This window comes from Phoenix dactylifera, chromosome 8 (assembly GCF_051530095.1).
Source record: "Phoenix dactylifera cultivar Ajwa chromosome 8, Ajwa_hap1_PhDact_Kaust_v1.1, whole genome shotgun sequence".
Classification (NCBI taxonomy): domain Eukaryota; kingdom Viridiplantae; phylum Streptophyta; class Magnoliopsida; order Arecales; family Arecaceae; genus Phoenix; species Phoenix dactylifera.
In genome coordinates, this window is record NC_143197.1 from 23,056,131 (window position 1) to 23,067,667 (window position 11,537).

At 42.8% G+C, this 11,537-nt stretch overlaps 1 non-coding gene across 1 annotated transcript; it reads left to right on the forward strand.

Annotated features, from left to right (window-relative positions):
* The first annotated feature begins 11,428 nt into the window (after positions 1–11,428).
* On the forward strand, positions 11,429–11,537 carry LOC120106572 (small nucleolar RNA R71). Its single transcript, XR_005508694.3, has one exon. It is a non-coding gene; the product is annotated as a small nucleolar RNA R71 (small nucleolar RNA).

Below are 11,537 nucleotides of genomic sequence, written 5' to 3' on the forward strand. Positions count from 1 at the left end.
TGACCTGACACTTTTGGAGTCGACTCATTCCAAGGAATCCATAGATGTATTCTTCAACTTTGCTCACTCGAGTCGACTCGGAAATTCTGGGAGTCGACTCGGCGCTCAGAGTTCGAACTTCCGATCTTCTGTCTTTTGACTCGTGCCGTCCTAGAGTCGACTCGAACTGTTTCGGAGTCGACTCGGCTCTCAGTATCCAAAAAACAGTCTTCTGTCTTTTTTGGGGTAGCGCTGCCTTGGAGTCGACTCGGACTTTGCGGGAGTCGACTCGGCTCTCAGTGTCCAAAAGTTGCTCTCTGACTTTTGCCTTGTATCACACTGGGAGTCGACTCTCGCTTCCTTTGGAGTCGACCTGCCAACTATCGAAGTCGACTCGAGTTCCTCAGGAGTCGACTCGGCTCTCAGGGTCCAAAATAACTTCTCTGTCTTTCTGTCTGTAACTCCCTGGAGTCGACTCGTGCTACCCTGGAGTCGACTCGGCAGTATCGGAGTCGACTCGCGTTCTTCAGGAGTCGACTCGTTGACAGGTTTTGAGTTGGATCTTTCTGTTCGTCTGTCTGTTCTCAGTCGGAGTCGACTTGTAATGTATAGGAGTCGACTCGAGCCTGTGCCAGTGCTTCTGATACGCTTGGAGTCGACTCGTAATCTCCCGGAGTCGACTCGAGTCTCAGACTTCGGTTCATATTGACTTCTTAACTTATCCAAAATGTCTTGAACCAAATCTAGAGACACTTAACCATAAATTTACAAGAATTTCACTGAAACACTAGATTGAATTCATTAGTAAACATAAGATATACTCAAATGCTTTGAGCTCATCAAAATAAAATAGGGTTATAATCAATCACTCCACAATCTCCCTCTTTTTGATGATGACAAAACATTGAGTATATGTAAAGTGAATTGCTCAACAAACAAGGAGATTTATAGTAAAATTTTAAAATGAATTCAAGTGTCTAGTTATTTTAATTTATCCAAAACTAAAAGGTGTGAAACAGTAAATTTTGAAGTTAAAGCTCCTCCTTTCATTTGGAATTATATAAGCCTTCATGTCATGCAATCAATTGTTTGGCTTATATATATTTAATGATTTTGCTTTCTTAAAAATTCAGATTCTCCCCCTTAACACATGCATTCAACTTTGTTTTGATTCTCAGAATTTTCTTTTAGTGCATTGAAGCTTTTGAACTTAAATTTTTGGTTTTTAGAGGAAAAATCTGCCAATTTGTTCTTGAGTATGATTCAGCTAATCTCCGAATATCCCTTGAATAGATTCTGGAGATTACTCCGTTAGGAGCCCCAACAGAGAGATAATGAGCCTCGAGGTATCGAATCCACTAAGAACAAATTATTGTGTGTTTTAAAAGTTTGCTTTTTATTGATTTTCATTGATTCCCTTTACATGTCTATTCAATATATTTTCTTTCCCTTTTTGTCATCATAGCAAAAAGGAAGAAAGCACACCACACAAGCAATTAGAGATTAAATTTGCACAGTATTGAAGAAAATTGTCTACTCATTGTATTGATGTATATGTAGGTACACTTGTGAATACAAAGAGTAAAGCAATAAATACATGTCAAAATGAAACAACAGGCTAGGGTTTCTTCGAGGAGGATGTGGCTCCCTTGGTCAGTCTTGATTGTTCCATGAGTAGACTGACCCCATCAGTGACGTTCCCTAGCTGTGTGATGATCGCCGAGGTGGCCCTACTGTTCATCGTGGAAAGCTCAGTCAGAGTCTCCTGGAGTTTGTCCAACTTGGCGATCAACACATTCGCCAGTCGCTCGGCCCCCTGACTCTGAGTGCCCATGTCATGTCGGATGTCATCTCACATCTTCCGTGTGTTGCTTGTGACATCGCTCATGTTGGAGAATTGGGCTTGTATAAGGCTTCTGACATTGAAGATCTCCTCCCTCAGATGAGCCATCATCTCGGTCACGGCTGATAAGGAGGGAACTAATGCAGAAGAGGGGGCAGTGGCTGGACCTCGGAGCTCCCTCAGTAGGTCGTCCCGAAGATTCCGTACAATCTCCTGCCGCAACTCCCGGAGCTGCTCAGGAGAGATCCGGACCTCTGTCGGCTGAGTGGGTGGTGCTGAAGAGGAGGGTCCGGCTGAGGTGGATGGTGCTGAGGTGGAGGGATAGGTGGAAAAGTCAGAATCAGGATCAGGACTGGGGGAGCGTCTAGTAGTAGGTGTGGAAGAGGATTTCCTGACCCAGACTCCCTCTACCTTATCAAAACCCATCCTGTGAAGGATTCCCTTACCCATGCGATCTGTGTATCGCAGTGCGCGAGAGGGTTCCCCCTCAGAAATGGGGATCTCAGACTCCCTAAAAATCAAAGTGTATAGCATCCCATATGGAAGGGTGAGCCTAGGTTTGTCTACTGGCTCACATAGGTATTTGTAGAGTATCTTGGGAAAGTTAATAGGGGTGTCTTGAAGAATATAATACATGAGGGCTAGGTCCCTCTCGGACACAAAGTCAAAACAGCCGGTTTTAGGAAATAGGGTCCTGGATATAATACTCAGGAGGAGCTGCATCTCAACAGAAAGTGAATTAGCGGACACCTCATCTAGTGGGGACTGGGGTGGACTCCCTAATATGGCCGTAAGGGCCTCAGTCCTATCGTCCGGGTGTGTAGGAAATACCCCTACTTGGGGAAGATGTAGGATTTGTGCTATAAAATCCTCAGAAATGAATAGAGGGACACTCGCTACGGTTCCCTGTATTCCACTATTGCCCCTAGACACAGTCCCATAGAACTCCCTGACTAGCCCTAGGTAAGTGGGGAGATCTAGTGAGCAAAAGAACTCTAGTCCTTGGGCCCTCAACCTATCTCCTATAGTGAAGCCTTCCCGGGAGAGATAGTCGAAGTTGACATATCTTCCGGTGGAGACCGCCTTCCCGGCGCACGGGCGCGAGGGAACCGGCCTCGGCGGAGAACGAACCGGAGGTTGTGGCCTCACGGGATCGTTCCGAGCCTTGGACCGTCGCTCGGCGCCGCTCGCGGGTTGGGGCCTCTTCCGGCTTGGGACAACCATCTTACGGGGCATGTTTGACCTAGGGATGGGGTAAAACCCTAATGGACGGAAGAACCTCGACGGAAAAACCCTAACGGAGGTCGGAGACGATGTCGGAGACGGCTCTAGGGTTTTGTGAACAGTGGAGGCGGTGAATAGAAGTGTTGATTAAACGCTTGGATTAGGGTTAAAACCTCGGATCCCGACCGTGAGTCGACTCCAGTAAGTCGCGAGTCGACTCGACCTCGAGTCGACTCCAAAATATGCGCGAGTCGACTCCCCCTATGCTCCCATCGACCTCGAGTCGACTCCCATCTGTGTGCGAGTCGACTCCACCTCATGAGCTGGTGCAAAAATAAAACTGCTCTCCCAAGTGCAGGAGAATCGCACAAGTAATATAACTCGGGAGTCCGAGGTCGATTCCTCAGGGAACGATCTATGGATTCTTAGCGTAATCTTTCGATGTAATTTTTAGTTGATCTTTAGAAATTAAAAACAGAGAATAATATGTGATTAAACAACGTTCAAGAATATAGAGAAGGCTAGGGATCCGGAATCCTCCTTAACAATATTACTTTCAATAAATAAACTCGGCGATTCTTGATTAAAGATTAATAAGATAGAGTAGTTCTAATCATGGAGTATACAATCTGAAAACATGAATTCAACATCTAAGTATTTATCGTGCCGGTTACGTCTACGACAAATCAAAAATCGAAACAATCCATGCATCTATATATATATAAACCATAAAAGATCTATCAAATAAATATTCAAGAATTCAAAACATACCAATAGATATAAAACAATTAGAATAAAAGATTAGAGTATACTTGATGAAAGCAACATGACAAGGATTCATCCATCACCCTTTGCCAAAAGGACTTTAGCCTTCCATTAAAAACATCAACATCCCTCCCTTACTCACTCTCTATTTTTTTTTTCTTCTTTTTATTTTCGGAAACAGGGCATCCCCTGTTTCCTTTCTTTCTTTTTTTTCGTTTGAAACCTCTGCAGCAGCCCGACGCCCTCCTCTGTTTCTCCTCTTCGATGGCCCCCCCCCTCTTTCGGATCAGAGGTCTCCTCATATAGATCCCCAGAGCCCGTGGAATCGATGATTCCACTGATTGCGCGTGGGGAGGAGCTGACGGCAAGGATCGTGCGTTGCGGACGGCTGGGCTGATGCTGGTGCGGACGATGCGCGAACGTTGCGACGCTTCACGGGTTGCTGGTGGTGTTCTGGGATGCAGACGCGCAGATGGATGGGTAGAAGCTCACGAACGGCTGGAAGGGAGGAAGAATCGGGCGCTGATCTCGGCTGGGAGGTGATCGCGGATGGCCGGAAGATCGTTGCGAGAGGGTCATGGACGCTGGCGGAAGAAGAGGGCGTTGATCACGGATGCTTCGCGGACGGCTGTGGAGGAAGCAGATGCTTGGGAGGCGATCACGGCTGGATCCGGTGCTGAGAATTACGGGGAAAGAAGATGATGCGGGAGAATCGTGGAAGGCTGCAGGGGGCGCTGATCTCGGCTGGAAGGACGGGATCAATGGCGCTTTGGGTGTTCTGGGATGAGACGCGGCAGATGGCTAGGATCGATTGGTGCCTGGGAGCCGATCGCGGTAGCTGGAGCTGGAGGGTGAGAGGACGGCTGCGGGATTGAAGCTTGGAATGCAGTGAAGACGGGGTGGCTGGGACGGGCTGATGGAAGGCGCTGATCTCGGTGGGCACTCGTTGGATGCGGCGTTGGAAGGAGCTGGTCGCTGGTTCACCGCGTGGATCACGGAGGGTTGGATGCTTCCCCTGCTTCGATGCTGGGATGGAAGGCTGATGCGGAAACCAACTCAACAAGCTGCGAGATGGCTGAGCTTGCACACTTTGCGTTGGGCTACTGGGAATCGGTTGCAGGTCGGCTGAACTTAGCCTCCTTCAAGTGTGCAACTGGGGTTGACTCATACGGTTGGCTGGTCATCCGTGGTGGTGCATCTTTTTGGACCTAATGCATATTTTTGCTTTGATTTACAATCACCTGCACCTTACAAAAATATAATATTAATGTAGCACTTTTATTATTATTTATTAGCAACAATACCAATTTAAGTGATGTGTAGATCGCACTTTTGTGCTCTCATCACACCCCCCAACTGGCTTATTGCTAGTCTCTAGCAATTAACGAGCAAACGATAAAATGAGAGCGCAAAAGGTGTGGTAAAACCTATGACTTTTTATTGAAGCTAAAGATACAAAACAAAGATACATGCCCACTTTCGTAGGGAATTACAATTGCACTTAGCATGTGCAACAAGCCGTTAAACCCCTAGGTTATCCTAGTGGACGAGTGTTGTCTCGTGAGGGTTTGCAGTAATGTTACCCACAAACATTATTCATAAAATGATATACAATGAAATCTAAGTCAATACACATGTGATATATATATTTTTCTCAAGCTTGGCAACTATCAAAGCAAGGGGAATCTAAAGTGTAGTATGCATAAACAGAATGACTTTCTTAGAGCACTAATACCTCCACCACAACATGGTACCGCTTGAATTTTAGGTGCACTACTCAAGTTCGCAAGTGTTTACTACAGTTTATTAGAACCTGATCTATCAAATTTTCAGAATATCACATGTTGTCTATATTCGTCAAGAATGGTTCATATGTAAAGAAAGAGCTATCAATCCCAACTAAATATCCAAAGTACACAAAGGTCCAATACAATGGAGTCAAACCAGCCATTACCACATGTCACTGGGTTCAGCCCGACCAACCCTATTCATGCTTTTTTTTTTTTTTTTTTAAACACATATGGTGATTACAATAGTCCAACCCCCTTAGGCTCTAGCAAGGTCCATGTAGCGAGTTTTCGGCCAATGACTCTTGATCCAGTTGGCTCAAGGCATTAGGTGAAAACACCCCTCGGGCTTAATTACTCGAACCAAACTACGCCACGAGGTTAGACTTGTCATCTCCTCATTTATTTATTTATTTATTTATTTTAAAAAATTTTTTTCAAAATAGAGAAGGTAAACTGAACCATATAATGTGACTGCAACGTGACTATAGGTCAACCAAGATCGGAACATAAGGCACTTAGATGATCTAGCCGGGGTATTCAACCTCTATCTTTATGTGAAAACCAAATCAAGAACCTTATAGTACGGACAAGGATACTCGTACTTCTTTTACAGATATGGCTTAATAAAAATGCATTAAACAAATGTGAACTCCTGAGGCCTTCCTATAATCATTAAATACATGTGCGGGGATCTAATAATAGGTCTCTAATCAGTCATAGTACGCATGTATTCCTTGCCTTAATAGTTGCAAAAACTCAATATGAAAATACATGTGCATTTGCTTAGAAAAGAATGCAAAAATATTTCTTTTTTTTTTTTTTTTTTTGCAAAATACTTCCCTCCCCCCAACTTAAACATTGCATTGTCCTCAATGTAATAGATACAAGAAAATTATAATGAAAGACAGTAAAGAAAATAATATTGGAGAGAAGAGGAATACCTTGAGCTGTTGATATCCAGAAAATAAAACCTACAAAACTAGAAAAATAATCCTAACTAATATACACATACCTTTGCCTTCATGGTCAGTCATAAGAAGGCTCCCCCAAGAAAAAGGAGTCTTCTTCATCTGCAAAATTCTCAAGAAAAGGTTTTAACCTGTGTCCATTTACCTTAAAAATTCTACCATCCCGTGGATTCTCAATCTCTATCGCCCCATGTGGAAATACAGTTTTTACAATGAAAGGACCTGTCCACCTTGATCGTAACTTACCAGGAAACAGATGTAAGCGGGAGTCGTATAAAAGTACTTTTTGCAAAGGTTCAAAAGTTTTTTTCAAAATTGATTTATCATGTAAGATCTTCATTCGTTCTTTACAAATCTTAGCATTATCATAAGCATCTCTGCGAATCTCGTTAAGCTCGTTTAATTGCAATTTTCTAGCTAGACCGGTATCTTGTAAATCAAAATTCAATTTTCTAATTGCCCAATACGATTTATGTTCTATTTCTACGGGCAAATGACACGCTTTTCCGTAGACTAGCCGGTAGGGAGACATGCCAAGTATGATTTTGTATGTAGTACGGTAAGCCCATAGTGCATCTGATAGTTTCAAGGACCAATCCTTTCGTGATGGGTTCACCGTTTTCTCTAAAATACGCTTGATCTCTCGATTGGCTAACTCTACCTGGCCACTGGTTTGCGGATGATATGGGGTAGCAATTCTATGGGTGACACCATATTTTTTCAATAAGGTTTCGAAAGGCTTATTACAAAAGTGTTTTCCACCATCACTAATTATGATTTTAGGCATCCCAAATCGTGAAAAAATATTTTCTTTTAAAAACTTTAGGACAGGTTTGTGATCATTGGTCTTACAAGCGACAGCTTCTACCCATTTGGACACATATTCGACACCGACTAAAATGTACTCATATCCAAAAGATGGTGGGAATGGGCCCATAAAATCGATGCCCCAACAATCGAAAATTTCGATAATAGTAATGGGTTGAAGAGGCATCATTTGCCTCCGAGTTAGACTTCCAATACGTTGACATGGATCACATGTTCTGCAGAACTCGTGGGCATCTTTGAACATAGTAGGCCAATAGAAACCACATTGCAAGACCTTTGCAACAGTTTTCTTAGAGGCAAAGTGTCCACCACAAGCATCAGTATGGCAGAAAGAGAGTACGCTTTGTATATCATGATCCGGTATGCATCGTCTAAAGATTTGATCATTGCAATATTTAAACAAATAGGGTTCGTCATAGTAATAATTCTTTACTTCGCGCAAGAAAATTTTTCTATCTGTCGACCCCCAATGCTCCGGCATCCGGCTTGTAACAAGAAAATTTACAATATCTGCATACCATGGTATACTAGAAAGTGCAAACAACTGCTCTTCAGGAAATGAGTCCTTGATGGAAAACTGTGGCACTGAATCATGAAAAACTAATCGTGATAAATGGTCAGCAACCACATTCTCTACTCCTTTTTTATCTTTGATAGTGATATCAAATTCTTGGAGTAGAAGTATCCATCGTATTAAGCGTGGTTTGGCTTCTTTCTTATCCAACAAATATTTTAGTGCCGCATGGTCCGTGAAGATAACAATAGGAGCACCAAGGATATAAGAGCGAAATTTATCTAAGGCAAATACTACTGCAAGCAATTCCTTCTCGGTGGTAGTGTAATTCATTTGAGCATCGTTTAAGATTTTGCTTGCATAGTAAATGACATATGGCTTATTATCCTTGCGTTGTCCTAGGACAGCTCCTATCGCATAGTCGCTAGCGTCGCACATAATCTCAAAAGGTAATGACCAATCGGGTGGTCGCACAATGGGTGCAGTGCTAAGCATAGACTTCAACTTTTCGAATGCCTCCTGACAGATTTCAGTCCAATTGAACGGTGTATCAAGGGATAGGAGATTACATAATGGTCGAGATATGACACTAAAGTCCTTGATGAACCTCCTATAAAATCCGGCGTGACCCAAAAATGATCTAACATCTCTAACCGTCTTGGGTGCAGGTAGCTTAGCAATTAAATTAGTCTTAGCTCTATCTACTTCCATGCCCTTTGATGAAACAATATGTCCTAAGACAATTCCCTTTGGCACCATGAAGTGGCATTTCTCCCAATTCAGTATCAAATTCTTTTCCATACATCGAGCTAAGACAGCTTGTAAATGTGACAGGCAATCATCAAATGTGTCGCCAAAAACGGAGAAGTCGTCCATGAACACTTCCAAAAATTTCTCGTTCATGTCTTCAAAGATGCTGAGCATGCATCTTTGGAATGTTGCAGGTGCATTACACAACCCGAATGGCATTCGTCGGAAAGCAAATGTGCCAAAAGGACAAGTGAAGGTAGTCTTCTCTTGATCTTCTGGTGAAATTTCAATTTGATAATATCCCGAATAGCCATCGAGAAAACAATAGAAATCATGCCCTGCAACCCTCTCCAATACTTGGTCTAGGAAGGGTAGAGGAAAGTGATCCTTTCGTGTGACCAAATTCAGCTTTCGGTAGTCAACACACATGCGCCAACTCGTCGGGACACGAGTTGGAACTAGTTCACCTTGTTCATTTTCTACTACCGTCAAACCCGATTTCTTAGGAACGACTTGAGTAGGGCTTACCCACTTGCTGTCGGAAATTGGGTAAATAATACCCACGTCAAGCAACTTGAGGACTTCTGCCTTAACCACATCTCTCATTGTAGGATTCAACCTTCGTTGCATTTGCCTTGTGGTTTTGGCATTATCCTCCAAATATATCCGGTGCGTGCAAACTAAGGGGCTAATCCCCTTCAAGTCGGCAATAGACCACCCTAAAGCTCCTTTATGATTCTTTAGAACACCAAGTAATTTTCTTTCTTGGTCATGATTAAGATCAGATGAGATAATTATAGGGTAAGTGTCCTCGGGTCCAAGAAAGGCATACTTGAGTTCCTTCGGTAAAGGTTTTAACTCGAGCTTAGGCACTTGCTCATGGGATGGTACTATCTTTGTTTCTCGAGGTGGCAACTGTTCAAATTTTTCTACTTTTGGTCTCCACCCATTGATCATCATGGCGTTCGAAAAATTCATACTAGGTTTGACCAACAAATCATCTTTATTGGTACCATTAGAACACCAATCAATTAAGCTATCATTGAATGGGTCGTTAATTGCTTTAGCTAACAAATAATCTTCTGCGATGGTTTCAACCCAATCAACCTCCTTACTTTCTTCGGAATCATTGGGTTGTTTGCACACATTAAAAATGTTCAGTTCTAAGGTCATATTACCGAAAGAAAGCTTCATGACGCCATTCCTACAATTAATCAATGCATTAGAAGTTGCAAGGAATGGACGTCCTAAAATGACCGGAATCTGAGACTGTGAGTTCGAAGCCGGATGTGTGTCCAATATAATAAAATCGACAGGAAAGTAGAACTTGTCTACTTGGACTAATACATCCTCGATAATCCCCCTTGGAATTTTAACTGACCTGTCAGCTAATTGCAAAGTGACGGAGGTTGGCTTCAACTCACCTAAACCAAGTTGCTCATATACAGAATATGGCAATAAATTCACACTCGCCCCTAAATCTAACAATGCTGGCTCTATCCTAAAGTCACCTATGATGCATGAGATGGTTGGGCAACCTGGATCTTTATATTTAGGGAGAATATTGTGCTGCAAAATAGCACTCACATTTTCAGTTAAAAATGCCTTCTTCTTAACATTTAATCGGCGTTTGACAGTACACAAGTCCTTCAAAAATTTGGCATATGAGGGTACTTGTTTGATTGCGTCAAGAAGAGGTATGTTGATCTTTACTTGTTTAAAAAGCTCAAGAATTTCAGAATTAGGTTCGAGCTTTTGCAACGGCTTTAACCGTTGTGGAAAAGATGGAGGAAAAGGACATTCAACTTTCTCGGTAGAAGTTGGAACCTCAACTTCTTCTTTGTCCCTTTCATCGACTTTGGGAGCATCAGAATTAGAAGTGACTTGCGGTCTCAATTGGACGGTTTGATCAATGACTTTCCCATTACGCAAAGTCATGATGCTCTTTGCATGCTCTGTATGCGAACTAGAAGGAGCCGTATTATTACTACCGTGCATTTGTGGGTTAGGTTGGGGTTGAGCTGGAAGCTTACCCTTCTCTTGGGTACTTAGGACGGTAGTCAACATTGACAATTGGTTCCTTATGTCTTCAAAATTTCGAGTATTTTGAGCATTGATATTAGCTTGACCTTGTAGAAAAGTTTGTATGGATTGCAAGGTATCCTCGATATTTGGCTTTTGAGAGGGTGGTGATGCAAAAGTAGGATGTGCAGGTGGAGGAGCTGAATGGTGTGACTGTTGAGGATGATCATTTCTCCACCTAAAGTTTGGATGATTCTTCCAACCAGGGTTATAGGTATTCGAGTATGGATCGCTATAAGGCTTTTGGTAGGAGTTCATAGCATTTGCTTGATCGTGCAAGACTTCTTTGAATGCCGGTATGGTGGGGCAATCTGTAGTGGTATGACCCGACATATCGCAGATGCCACAACACTCGTTTCTAAGCTCTATAGTTTTGACAGGCTCAACCTTCCTAAGCTCAATTTCTTCTACCTTCCTAGTGAGGGCTGCCATTTTAGCATGAAGATCATCCTCAGTTCTGAGGTTGTAAAGGCCTCCCTGTACAGAGCTAGTAGGCTTAGGCAAAGACTTGTTGTTTCTATCCCCGTTATCCCAAAGTTGGGCAGTCTCAGCAAGGGAATCCAAATACTCCCATGCCTCATCAGGTTGTTTTTCTAAGAATCTACCATTGCACATGGTCTCTACAAACTGTTTCAACTGTGGAGATAAACCTTCATAAAAGAAGCTAATGGTTCTCCAAGTTTCGAACCCGTGATGAGGGCATGAGAGAAGAAGGTCTTTAAATCTTTCCCAACATTCATAAAATGTTTCATTATCTTTTTGTTGGAAATTGCTGATATGTCTTTTCAAAAAGT